Below are 14,107 nucleotides of genomic sequence, written 5' to 3'. Positions count from 1 at the left end.
TCTGTGAAGCTTCCCTGTATCCAGTGCATCTACCAGCCCAAACCTCATTCCTGCTTCATCACATTTTCCCTCTTCATCTCTTCAAATCATACTGGGGAGCTGCAGAAGCCAGGATGAATTTGCACCAGGCTAGTACACCTAAAGCAGCAGAATATTCATTTTCTCAGCTTAATCCTGCTCCTGTGCTAAGATTTCTTATGAATGCTGCCTGATGCTTGTGTTAAGAACAACCACTTCAAAGTTTGAAGCTCTAAAGAGCCTCTGCTTTGTGGGTGAGCTTTCTTGTCCTGATGCCAGGCAGAGAAGTATAGTTTATTTCAAAAGTGATCATAGAAGCGGTAACTTTTGAGATTACACTTTCAGGAAAATAACAAAGAAACAGCTTGTATATTGATACAAAATGTTGCAAGGTACCAATTTCTCCATTCCCCGGGCTTCACACTGCAGCGTCCAGCAGCTCTGCCCCTGTAGGGTGAAGGGCTGCAGCTGCGACAGCTGCGGGGAGGTTGGATGGGACCACCCTGGCTTTGGCTTCCCTCCTCACTCCCCCAGGAGCAGTGAGAATTGGGGGAAAGAGGGAAGGAGTTATGCTGGATCTTCTTTCCCCACGGGATGTCAGAGGCTGCAAAGACACGTAGAGGCAAGGGGCCAGACAGAGGACTAAGGTACTCACTCGTGGTGGTTTCTTTATCCCCTTGCAATGTAAATTCTGCTAAGGATAGCCCACATTAGGAGCCAATGGCAGCTATGAAAGGCACTCACAGTACCTACTTATTTGGGATGAGGAGAGGAGAGGACAGAACACAATGTATTTATTCTCCACCCTAGACATAATCAACAGGCTGTTAATTATCAGATTGGAGCAATATAGCTGTAGCATACACAGCTCATACTAGAAATAGTTTAAACAAAATATCAAGGATGATATTTCGTTGGCTTGTGGTTTGCCTGCACTTTAGTACGAGCCTGGTTCATTTCCAGTTAACCAGATCTGAGATGGGAAGAAGCCTGAGGCTGAAGAAAGCCTGATCCGTTCCCCAGGTTTGCAGATGGTTTGGAAGAAAGGTCAGGAAAGCTCGTTTTTGTTCCACTCCACCTCAGAGTTTTCCCCTGGCTCCAGGGAAAACTCTGGGACTGAGGGGGTTATTCTAACCCAGATGTAGGTCCCACACATCTGGCCTGAATGATTTGGTTTTTAGCAGCTCAGAGTTGCTCAGTGGCCAGCAGTTGGGGAAGTGCTTAGCCAGTGGGAATGAAGAGGAGAGTGATGTGGGAATTTATAGGGAAAGAAAAACACTTGGTCCTGATTTCTTCAGGTACTTTTGTGACCTTGAGACAAGTGAAAGCAGTTTCAGTTCTGTTCTTCTACTTTTAATGATATCTTAATATTCAATAATTAACACAGTCATGCATTAAAGTACTTGAACATTCATTGTTGTTTAGGTGTAAGCCCAACGAGCATTTCAGAATTTACTGCAGCTTGGGATGAACATCCTGTTCCATAACAAAACAGCAGTGAAGCACGTACAGGAGAAGTGACACATCATCATCTTAGCCGGCCATTTGACTCACATTGCTTTCAGCAGTAACTTCTTCCCTTGCCCCTTAGAAACATTCACTTGTTACTCCATCAGCTCCTGATTTGGGGTCAAAAGGCCAACCAACCTGTGTTAGAAATAACCTCACCTGTATGGGAGGTTGATTTTAACACAAATCAAGTCTCCAGTCTGTTCATTGTGTGTCCTGACAAACAGTTTCACAACTGAGAGAGCAGGGTTGGAGAGAAAAGAGTGGCCAAATGCAGAATGAAGTCCCGCTTGAGCTAGACCTCCTTGAGAACTGTGCATGCCATCCAGGTGCTATTGCCTGGTCGTGCTGCTGCTGCTGCGCACACAGGGGCTGCTTAGTGCTCACGCTCTTCACAATCTGCATGGGCAGTGCAGTGGTAAACGCACTCTGAAGACTGAAAATCAGCAACTGCTTTACATCCCTGAAAAGCTGAATGTGTAATGGAGAAGGCAGCAGTTCAAGTGTTCAAGGCAAGTAGTTCAAGCAGTTCAAGGTAGTTTCACTGCTGTTGGATACTCAGTGAATCTTCCCTAGTTCCCATTTTCTCTAGCCGTATTTCCATTTCATATATTAAAATGCATAACAAAGAATTTCTATCCTTGTTTATGCAAACTTGTAGCCAGAAATTTAGTTTTTGAAAGAATAGCATGGGCTTAAGAACAATTGGTCTGACTTTTCTGATGAAATACATCCAGATTTTACTCTCTTCTTGAGAACAACAAAATACTTGGTGGTAACTTAATGCCTCTACAAATCAAGTACTTATCATCCACCTACATTTTTTCAGCCTTCTTTCAGATCACCTTGTCTCCTGGTTTTCAGCAGAGAAACTTCAAATGCTTAAGTTCAGCCAGTAGAAGTTGTTCAAGGATTGGCACTGGGTGTGAGCTCAGACAAATGTTGTCCCAGGCTACCTGTCACTTCAGAAGCCATCAGTCCAACCAAGCCAGAAGCTGGTTTTACATTAAGACATCCATGGCATGTCTGCTCCTATAAATACATCACAGCAGAGACTTCTGTGGGTTGTCAAGGGGCAGGTTTGTATTTATGGTACCTATTGAATAAAAAGAGGGAAAATTAATTTCCTGTTTTGAAATGAGTCTCAATTTTATCATTGGGAAAACTACATCAAGAAACTGACTGGCTGCCTGCAATTTAATGTACACAGCTTTCCTATTTAGCCATTAAGCAGATCATTCTCTGATGGGTGGATGTGTCATTCCTGTTAATGATAGTCCCACGTATGCCATGACAGAATAAATGCCAAACTACTTGAACCATTTACTCCCTAAAGAGAAATGGAATTCCTTCAAGCAATGTAGGAATCTGCCAGCAAAGTGGTGGGAGCCTGGAAAGAACAGGGAGAGCTTCTAGCAGGCTGATGTGTAGGGATGTTGCTTTGCCAGCTTTGGCAGCAAAGCCAATTGAAGATGTTCCCATCCATTCTGTCACCATCCCTGTCCCCTTGTGCTGTCATTCCTTGCTTTCTGAGTTGGAGCAATCATAAATGAGCTGCTAACATGACTGAGGTTTAAATCATCCCTTCAGAAGGAATCAGAAACCTGGTTGACCTCGTTGGTCTTTAACACAGCTCACTTCACAGTGCAGTTCTGCAGATAGTTGTACCAAAGGCACTCAGAGCAGCAAATAGTGGCCAGGGTCCAGGAATGAGCAATTAGGGAAGGGCTGGGGAGAAAACTTCCTACGCTGGTGTAGGAGGGAGCGGGCGAGCTGGAGGATATGGAGTTATGCCAGCAGTGCCTGCCTTGGCACACAATGCATGTCTGTGCCACCTCCACACAGTGACACTGGCTCACAAAACTGTGGCTTGCCAGGCTGATGACTCCAGCAGGGTCTGGTCAGCATGTGGCTTCTCACCCATGCCTTTGCCCAGGCTTTGAGGTGGGTTGTCCGGTTTTCCTGGATTACAGCTAGGTTTTTCAAGGTCCATTGCTGCTGTCTGCCCTCCAAGGCACCTCTAGCAGTCATGTACACATGCCAGGGCAGCATGACAGGGGACTTCATGACCCAGCAAATCCTGAAGATGAAAGGAAAAGGCAAAACCAAAACATCCTTAGGAGCTCTCAATGCAACCATAAAGCAGTTATTTAGATGGACAAAAAGAGCAGAAGCTGGATGAAAATCAGCTCTCAGATTCACTATAATTTTGCTGTTTTATAAGGTTCCTGTGACCTCTGAGCTACGTAAGTAAAATCAGCTTTAACCACGCACTGTCTTTTCACACATATTTCACATCTTAACAAGTTTATCAGTAAACAAATCCAGTGGCAGTGCTGGATGTCCCTGAATTCAGTCCCTGAATGCTAACATGCCAGGAGGTCAGAACCAGTGCAGAGGAACTAAGTTTGTCCTATCCAGTGTATTCTCATAGGAAAGAAAAACCTGCAAAAGCCCACCTGCATATCTGGGATACTTCCACTCCCTGCTCTCTGTCACAAAACATGTATTTCTTTAAGAAATAAAGAAGGTTCTTGCATTTGGACTTGATGATCTTAGAGGTATTTTCCAACTTCAGAGATTCTACAATTCTATGATTCTATGATTTCTGAGATAACCCTCATGGCATTAGTGCAAGAATACACTACATGGCACTGAAGGATTGAAGTCAGTCACAGCAGAGGAGAGAAATTAAGCCAGGCTTTTGCTGTTTCAAACATAGAGCAAGTCACCAGATCAAGTTGTTTCCTCCCCACATAGAGTTTTCTTCCATGGTTGAGTCAGTCCAAATTCACATGGAGTCTCTCATACGATACCAACAGGATATGAAAGAGAAAATAGCCAGGAGGGTACACACTGCAGATCTGGCAGGTTGGCCCCTGCAAGCCCTGTTTGGCATCCCACGTTCTGCTTCTCCAGGACTGATGGGGACTTTGCAAAGTCCTGATGTGTTGCTATGGCCAAGATAGCTCCACATGCAAGGTTGCTGCTCACTGGTTGCAGGCAGTGGCTCCTGCCCATGCATTTGACCTGCTCTTCTGGCTGGCTATGGCTTGGTGAGCCACATCCCTACTCCACCATTGCCTGTGTTGGCTACAGCTTGCTGTAGCAATATCAGCAACAGCAGACAAGTGAGGGGCAGAGGACAGAGGACCTTTCAAAGGAGACTTCATGGAGAAATGCCCACCTTAACTAGAAGGGGTTGTGCTATTCATCAGAGAGGCTGTGAACTGTGACCAGCTCTTGAGGTCAACAGTGGAGGTGGCAGTACAGCATGTAACTCTGAGAGGCTGGCTGTCCATTCAGAAGCACTTGGCCACGACTTGGCCAGGAAACCCACAGGTTCAGCTACAAATGGTCAGGGCCAGCCAACTTCATCTGCAGCAGGCTGGCTGCTGGACATGTGACTAATGGTTGTGTAATTTGCAGCTACCACATGCTGTAAGACTCACCCATCATCAGCAGGAGAGGTTACTTATGGTTAGGACTGCATAGGAGCAACAGAGAGCATCCCCACTCCTCCAAGCTGCACTCCAAACTCTTCCTCAGTGGTCAGCTACAGAAACAGCTATTTTTTTACTGTACTCCAGCCCAAGTTTAACAAGGCAAAGTGAGCTTCATCTGGAGACATTCAGGAATTATCACCTGTTTTCTTTAATGTAAAAATCTCCATTGCCAGGATAGCTAATACGAACATTGGTGATCATCAGCCTTCTCCTTCTTCTTAGAAGTTCTTCTCCTCTGTCATCATGGCTAATGAACCAATTTTGCAGATTGACATTATTTAAGTACCACTACTGGAAAAGAGTAACTTCTGAGGAATGAAGAGACAGGCACTGACTGGAAGCTTTACTCTGCCAAGCAACAGCTGCAAAGACAAAGAGCAGGGGTTCAGGGACCTGCAAGATCACATGAGTTGCCCATCAGACATGCTGGCTTCAGTGGCACTACTTGGAAACACGTTATTCATGTCTTCTGTGTCATTTCCTTGCGCGTCTAAACGTCCATTACAACAGTAGGTGTCAGGCCACTGCAGGTGACTGAGTGGCTAAATTTGATCAGTTTGCTTTGGTTGTATTAACTCTCAGCATTATCATCCCATTAAGGGACCTGCAGGCCTGGGCAGGTCCCTTCTTCATGGGTAAGGCTTGCCATACATTGTACAAACAGCACCATTGTAGGGACAGTGTGAGGAAAGAGACTTTATTAGGAAGGAAAACATGATTTTTATTGTTCTGAAAGAACAGTTGGCAGTGAAAGCTCCAGTGGTGTGATAACATGTACAAGTTTGTACAAATGGACGTGGTGACAATCTGTGCCAAGGGTACAAGAGCTGTGCCAATCTGTACAAGAGTTGCAGGAGTTCATCACGTAGCAACAAACAGCCCTGCCTGTTCAGTGTGCTGCATGGCTGGGTGTGGCAGCAGCTGGTGCTTAGTCAAAAGGATTTGGGGTCCTGGCAACACTCTTTTTGCTCTTTTTGAAGAATGTGAGTGATAGGGAAGGGGGCCACAGATGGGCTGCAGCTCCTGGAACCCAGAGTAAGCGACTAAGCACTGCCAGGTCCACCAATAAACAGTCTTCAGAAACAAGTAAGAAATAGTGCAGGAACCTCCTGGGGGACTGGTGAGGAAGAAGAAGAGCTGCAGTGGTTGTTGCTCAAAGGTTCTTGCTACAGCTATGTTTGCCTGAGTGTTTTTCCATCAGATGCTGCTATGTCTCCATGTCCATTTCAGTTACTGACTTTGGCTGAGCTTGGCTGCATTCATCTGTCACAAGGCCTTCTCCAGTCCCACCTTGGACCAAACCAATCGTCTTCTCCACCAGTTCCTTCCCATGATGCCCTCTTCCTGGTCTCATTCCTCTTGTATCTCCTCTTTGCCATTCCCTTTCCCTGTCTTGAGTATGCCACCAGCTCCTGAAACACAGTCGTCTTTGAAATGGGATCTGTGATCTCCTAGATGCCTTCTCCTTGGGTCTTCCCGCAGCCTTTTGGCCCAAGGTCACTGTTCCTCTGGGGCTGTGTTCATTGCTTGGTTTCCACAGTAACAAAGATGATTTGATTTTTTTTTCCTGCAAAAACACCCCCTCACCCCTGTTTTGAGATGCTGTCTCCCCCATTTCTTACACATTTCAGAAGACTGTTTAGTGGTGGACCTGGCAGTGTTAGTTTAATGGTTGGACTCAATGATTACCTAGAGGTCCTTAATGATCCTGTGACTCTAACCCAGAAATGCCAAGTCCATCCCTAGTTTTCCCCTTGAGCTCTTCTGTGTGCTGATGGATGAAAGCACATTCCTGGGGCTGATAGTATGCACTTTTGCCGATCTGCTGCTGCACTGCGAACTGTCTTTTACCGGAGATACTGCATGGGGCCAGTTACCTAATTAACTGCTCATCTCTGCTTGGGAGGGTTCGGGAGCACTGATGAAGCCAGGTTAGTGATCACATTACCGGTTTGGCAAGTAATGCCCGCTCTCCCTCCCTTTTTCTGGATAACACAACAAAGAAACTACATGGACAAAACCTGAAGAAATTCAGCAAGAGCCTTGCTGTGGTGATTCCCGGAAAGGTGCCTCCTGCTATCCTACAGAGATGGAAAAACACACACCCATGCCCTGGGACTAGTGGGAAAGAAACCCTCAGGCACAGTTGGAGAAGTCTCAGCAAACATTTCATTATCACACTATACATCTTCAACTCATGGCTTGCTGCATCCATAAAACTGTCTTGCCCTCAGGCTCAGACATTTCACAGTGGTGAAAAAGGGTCCACGCTCGGTGCTTTGTAATTTAGGTTTTGCATAAGCAATTTTATTGCAGTCTGCTACACTGACTTCAGAAAGCTCAAAAAAACAGAGCCGAATTCATCGAGGTTAAGGCATTCACTTTCCATAGTCAGGGGCACAGGGAGGAGAGATGTGACTGGCACAGTGGTTGACCACCCTCGGCAGGGCAGCCAAGAAGGCCATTGACACGCTGTGGGTTACACATCAGCAGCCTTTGTCATGAGATGCGAGCAGGGCACAAACTCACATGCTTGGCTGCCAGAGCTGCCACTCCCCATTGCTGCTACATGACTAACAGGCAGTTCAAAACCTTTCCTGATAAGGGTTTTGCAGAAACAAAAATAAGTACAGCAAACAGGGAGTAATAAAACAATAAAAAAGAAAAACCCCTCAAGAAGAGCCAGTATAAAAATTTCCAACCTTTTATTAACCAAAAGGGACAGCAAGAAGGCATAAAAACTGGCACTGATTTTCTGTGTGAACTGCTGCGTTTCCAGCACTTCATGTCCTCCTGAACGGAGCCTGCAAGTCTCTGTTCTTTGCTGGAGCCGAGCATATGGTCCTTAAGGACGCAGAGGAAAATGGAGAGCTGTGCTTGGAGAGTATCCAGCTAAACAATAGGGAAAAGGGCAGCCATAGTCCTGGGCATGCTGACCAGGAGAAAAACTGGGGAGAAAGAGGCATATTTTGCTAACTGCACTCCCAGTTATTTGGTCTGCAGCTGCAGGCAGGGAGAGAGCAAGCCATGCATAGGGTGAATGTAAGCTCACATCCACTCAAGGTAACTGGTTTTCTCATAACTGAGAAATGTGATGCACACATTGGCAGTGCCCTGCAGGCAAATGCAGTGCTGGTTTTGGGTTTTCCTCTGACCAGACTGCTTGCTGCAAGGCCAAGAGTTTCCAGGGGCTGGGAGCAGGAATTAAGGTCTTGGTTTGGGGTCTGGCTCCTGGATCCCTAGCACAAGGAGGTAAGACTCACCACTCAAAATCTCTTCAGCATCCTTTAGCCTGTGTCTGTTCCAGTGCCTTGTGCCAAAACTCAGTCCCTTTCCTGGAACTGTGGAAAGCTGACTGGACACGGAGTGGCTATCTGTGACCAGCTTGTCAGCCTCAAGTCATGTGAATGTGGCAGAGCCTGGCTCCCTTACATTGCCATTCCAACCCCAGAAGCTGAAAAAGTCCAGGAAGAACCCAGCTCCACCTCTAGCCCTGGGCCGGAGTTGCAGGTAAAGTGAGTGCCTATATGAGGGACTGACTGCAAGGCCCTGGGCATGCAGAGGCAATATCTGTTCAGGGGCTGCAGTGTGGCTGAGACCAGTGTGGCACTGCGGACACAGCCAAATGCTGAGAAATCAGTGTGACCAGCAGCAACACTGGAGCACAGATGCACACACACAACGCGCAGCTGCAGCGGAGCTTACTCAGCCAGGACATTGCTCCTGATGCTCTACAGTCCAGCCGCAATCCCAGGAAGAATGGGTACCACTGGAGGGAAGTGGTTTAGTTACCAGTTCCCAATGCCCTGTGCAGCTTTGACAATGCTAGCACCCATCTTCTGGGGCTGCTTCTCCCCCTGCTCCCTATGGTCTTTCTCCAAGGCAAGTTCTCAACCCATCTGCCTGTCTCCAAAGCAGGGCTTCTTATCCCATGCGCTGATTCTTTTTGTTTCCCCAGCCTGATCCCTCCTCCAGCAACAGATGATATTGCCAGAGAGCAAAAGCAGTGCCTCACAGGCCAGCAGCAAGCTTGCTTTTATCGTTCCCGCAGTGCTACCATCCGCTAGAGTTGCTTCAAAATGTAGGCTCTGCTGACCTCTAGGGGACTACTACAAACCCAAAACCATAGAGGCTTCAGAGCTCATGGCATGCTACGGCCCTTCAAACGCTCCGAAGGAGCCCTGTGGTGGGTATAACACAGCTGACACAACCAGCTTCTGGGCCCTTTAGCACTACCAGAGGCTGTAAATAAAATCCTGGCTCTAACACTGCCTGTTCCATTGCACCATTATGGCAGCAATACCTCACGAAAAGTGTACAAGCAAGGCTAGGCTGTCGTGGAGAGATATTACCTGCTATCAGACTGCCCCATAATAATTGCTGCTTTTATTTCAGCGTGGGATGCACTTGGGAGCTTCAGAGCTTGTGGCTTTCTGTATCAGTTTGTCTAATAAAAGGCATACAAATCTTGCCTTGGTGTTACAACTACAGCACTACTTGTTTTGGTGAAAAGCACAGGCACTGGAAATAAAGTTAGATGTGCTTTTTTATGGCATTTCATCCATCACTAAAGAAGTGGCAGAAGCAAGAACCTTGCCACAGAGAACAAGGAACATAAAGATTTGCAGAAAGCAAAGCAAGCATAAAATTTGGCTTGCGCCTTAAAACAGTACATGGTGCTGCCGAGGAGGGTAACTGCACTTCCCAGTTGACCATTTGAGGACAGCCGTGGTGGGGGAATAGACCATTAGGCAGGAGACTACAGAGGAAGCACAAACTACGTACCTCTAATGGATCTGTTCTCCTTGAGACAAAGCCAAAGCCTATCACAGTCCTGGAATACTCCGATTTCTTGACTTAGGGAAGGTGTGACGTAACTCTGGAGAGCTGGAGCATGGACAGATTTGGAGTGGGCAAAAGCTGTGCATGTGACAGAGTGCCCCTGGCTGCAGCCACCACCTTGTGGGGCAGCTCCCCACCACAGCAGGGCAGATGTGGTCTAATATGAGGTCCATATTAGCAGAGGCCTGCTGTCAAAACTGTTTAAATTTATTCAATCTTCTGATGCCAGGAAGAATTCCATCCAGCAGACCTGAGTGGGCAGCAGGCTCCAAGCAGCTGAAGAGCTGCTTGGGATCATCATTGTTTCCACGACGGCAGCTGTATCTGCCTAATTGCCACAGGGGCTTCCACCATATGCAAAGGTCTCTCAAGAGGCTTGGGGGCTTGTGTTGTCGGGATCATGCACCAACATGAGGGAATCAGTCCTGGCAGGTACTCCACCAACCACAGGAATGGCTTTATAGACAGCACTAAAGGTTCTAGGCACACCATGAAGCATGTAATTGGCACGCTCCTCTCAGTGCTCGTGCCCTGGGAAGTGCCAAAAAAAAAAACAAGTGCTAAGTTAAAGCACTTGCTCTTCCATGGGCTGGAACATGTCAGCCCACAGAGCCTTGTGACAAAAGGTAACAACAGACAGCACTCTTTCAACTAAATCAGGGTGAGAAGATGTCTAAGCAGCAATTAAAAGTATAGTGTTTAAAGAAAAGAGGAAAATTGTTTGAACAGAATCACCAATTTTCATTTCAGCATTATTACATGTCTCTTAATTAGAACAGATGTCTCCCTAATCTGTGCAAAACAGAAAAAGACCTGAGAGGTCTGAAATACTGGCTCACACACAAATAGAAAAAAAAAACCAGAAAAAGACCTGAGAGGTCTGAAATACTGGCTCACCACCAATTCCCAGCTTCTAAATCCACCACCTCAGACTGTGCCAAACCACCTCATGGTTCTGGGTCCAGCATGGATGGCTTTGCAGTGCCCAAAGCTCAAATGACGTAATTTTCTCCTCCTTACACCTTTAAACACTGTGTTATACCACCATACACACCAGCAGTGCCCGGGAAGTTTAAGCCTGTCTCTCCCTTCATCACATGCATTGTAGCTGTTTTAGCTGCCCAGATTCAAAAGTTAGCTGATTTTGCTCCCACAGAAAAGACTCCATCAGTCACCAGAGTTTTGGTAAGCTCTTTAATGGCAAGCTCATGGTGTAATGACACTGCTGGATTTGATGCCTCAGTGGTGGGAGAGGAAGGAGGATCAGGAGGAAGAAGGATCAGAAGGAAGGCAGTACTTCACTGAAGGCTTACACCTTTGAAAGCGTTGAACAAAAGGGCAGCTTTCGGTGACCCGTTTTCCCAGCTTTGTAGTCCCAAAGACACATCTTCCAGCCAGAAAAATGGTCGAAACCACACCAAAGACAGCTTTGGCATGGTGTGGCACAACATGATTTCTGCTTGACGTGCTGAAGGCTGGCTGGTCCTTACATTAGTAAAGGAAAACTCGACAACAACAAAGATATTGCGCTCACTGAAATCCAGAGTTGGTGTTTCCATCACCCGCCCCCCGCCCCCCGCAGATGAAAGCTTCCTTTACATGCAGCGTTACCACAGATCCCTGCCTACATGAGCAACAGCACGTTGGTACAGAAAGGGAATTTCAAAGTTCAATGTATTCTACGTGAAACCAGTGAGCTTTACTGTACTCAGAAATAACTAGTTCAAAGAAGGTTGTTTTTTTTTCTGCAGACAAATCAAGGCCCTTTTTGTTAATCTGTACTCTTTTTTTATGTCCAATCTTGTACTGACAGTGCAGTACTACGTGGCCCTATAGAATCCACTTGCAATAATGCCAACATGCCTTTAGGGATTTTCTTTCTTTAAAAAAAATTATCAGAAATGAGAATAAAAGAAAGAGAAACACAGATCACGTAAATAATAATCTGGCCCACTGAACAGGTGACTGTGTTTAAGTCAAGAGGTTTCCTTTGTACAGTTGACAGAGACATCAGATACCAACAATGCAGCTAAGTCTCAGAAGTCTAATAAAAACCCAAACTGACAAGGTCTGTCCTCAGAGCCTTCCCTATCACAGGTAAGTATCACATTTAGACAATCTATTTATTTTAATATCTGCCTTGGAAGTGATATCCCTGAGCCTTCAGCTCCCTGGTGACTCTGCAGGTACCACCTCAAGCCCAGCGTGTTACAGGGTCTAGGAGCTGCTGCCCTGAGTCACTCCTGCCTGGCTCTCACACAAAGCCTTCCCAGCTGCAGCTGGCTGCACAGACAGGCTGCTGGGGAGGAGGGGAGGTCCTGCCAGAATTAAACAGATCAAACAAAGCATTTGCCTACGCTCAGTGATTTAGAGAGAGGTGCATCCAGCTAGAGCCCCTTAAGGGATACTTCCCTATTTCTAATGTCCTGGGGCCAGACCAAAACCAGCCAGCACTGAGAAAGAGACATCCAACCAGACAAGTCTCATTTTTGGGGCACCCAGCCTGGAAAGCCTCAACGGGTTATGATTTTCAGAGAGTGGATCATTTGGCTACACATCACTCCCTGTGAAGATACCGGGATTGGCACCTAAAAGACTGCTGTCTTCTGCATAACCCCTCTCTGGCATGGACCATTCATGGGTCATCGAGGGATAACACATCTCCCATGCCACCTCATCCCCCTGTGCAGAGAAGACAATGTGACTCGGTAACACGCACTGTGCTGAACTGCAGCTTTCACTGATGCATCCGGCTGCAAGCTGTGGGAGGTAAGAGGTGCTTCTCTCCCCTTTCCTATGCTTTCCCTCCTCTGTGAGTGAGAAATTCTGACAAGAACTGAATGGTAAGGATGGACAGGAGGGAAGCATGGACATGGGTTATAAGGATGGACACAGAATGAGGATGGACGAACCGGTAACCTCGCCTCCTGCCACAGCTAAACCTGACGTTGAGCAAAACAGCCATGGACGTCCACCCTGGATCCCAGAGAAAGATCAGGAAACATGATGAAAGAGGCTGGGAATATATCCTGAATGGCACCTTTCCAAAACAAAATCCACAACATTATTGCAATCACTTTTACTGTCACAGCCTCACGTCCCACCAGGAAGAGAAGGTTGTTTTCTCCATCCCTTCTTCCCCCTCAACCATCTGAATGCTTTCATCAGGCAGGACACTCATGGAAAAACACGACTGAGCTCAAGGCCCCAGTAAAGTCCAGAGGAGCTGTTTTATAAACAGCATGGATTCAATAAGCAGCCACTTGGCAGGATGGTTTGGGCTGTCTCAGAAATCACAGCATCTTTCTGGAAGGGGCCTTGCTCACTCTTGCCCCTGCTACCCAAACCAGCTGTCGCATTTCTGAAATCTGTGCTTCCCTCTGGCATCCCATGTATTTCTCATCCCCCAAGCAGCACTCTGCTCACTGCATTCATGCCACTCATATTCAGAAGCGTCAGTTCTGCAAGAGGCTCTGTTCTAATATATTTGTATTTAGTTAAGAGCGTGAAATGCCTACAAGAAAAGGGTGAGGGAAAAGGGACACTTTTCTATGTCCTTTCATTAGTGGTTTGCTTTGAGGATAGGCAATACTCACATGTGCCTCTTTTCACCCACAGATCTAAAGCACTGTATACACCGCTGGGTAAATAATACTCACAATCCCTTTTACAAAATGATTAAGGTGGGACTTTCAAAGGAGTTACCCTGCTCCTTCTAAATTTTCTAGAGGCATGGATGCACAACTAGAGGTCTGCCTTGAATGCCCAGCCACCGAGACCCACTTGAAGCTCAGGGCAAGGCAATGGCAGAGCTATGAATCCACATCTGTTCACTCATCTCCCTGATTTGCAAGCATTTATAGTTGGCAAAGCTTGTGTCTCTGTCGCCAGCCTAGCCACTGGGTCATGCTACCTCTGATTAATTATTGAACGGCTACTAACTGCAATATGTGGTGGAAGGAAGGGAAAAATAAAATACAAATAAAATATAAAACCACTTTGTAATACAACCATACCAGTTCTGCATCTCTTGCATCATTTGGCAAGCATGGAACAAGTAACACAGTAATACAGAAATGTATTTGGTCAAAGTAAGGAATCAATATTTTTTGATAAAATACATTCTATATTAATGCTCATTCACATTTATTACACATGTAAATTAAATTTTCTATGTATAAAATTCCAGTTTATTCTTAGTGCTGGTTGGTCATGCTTCAGTTCAGCAGCAG

At 46.3% G+C, this 14,107-nt stretch overlaps 1 protein-coding gene across 1 annotated transcript in view; it reads right to left on the bottom strand.

Moving 5' to 3' along the window:
• Positions 1-1,269: 1,269 nt before the first annotated feature.
• MTURN (maturin, neural progenitor differentiation regulator homolog) overlaps positions 1,270-14,107 on the bottom strand; it is a 29,586-nt gene continuing 16,748 nt past the window's right edge. The window contains exon 4 of the mRNA XM_050314489.1: positions 1,270-2,623. The gene's annotated coding sequence lies outside the window, so the exon portion shown is untranslated. The remainder of the gene's footprint in view (positions 2,624-14,107) is intronic.

Source organism: Myiozetetes cayanensis, unplaced genomic scaffold, assembly GCF_022539395.1.
Source record: "Myiozetetes cayanensis isolate MyiCay16 unplaced genomic scaffold, myiCay2020 scf1, whole genome shotgun sequence".
Lineage (NCBI taxonomy): Eukaryota > Metazoa > Chordata > Aves > Passeriformes > Tyrannidae > Myiozetetes > Myiozetetes cayanensis.
This window is presented reverse-complemented; position numbering and strand designations above follow the sequence as displayed.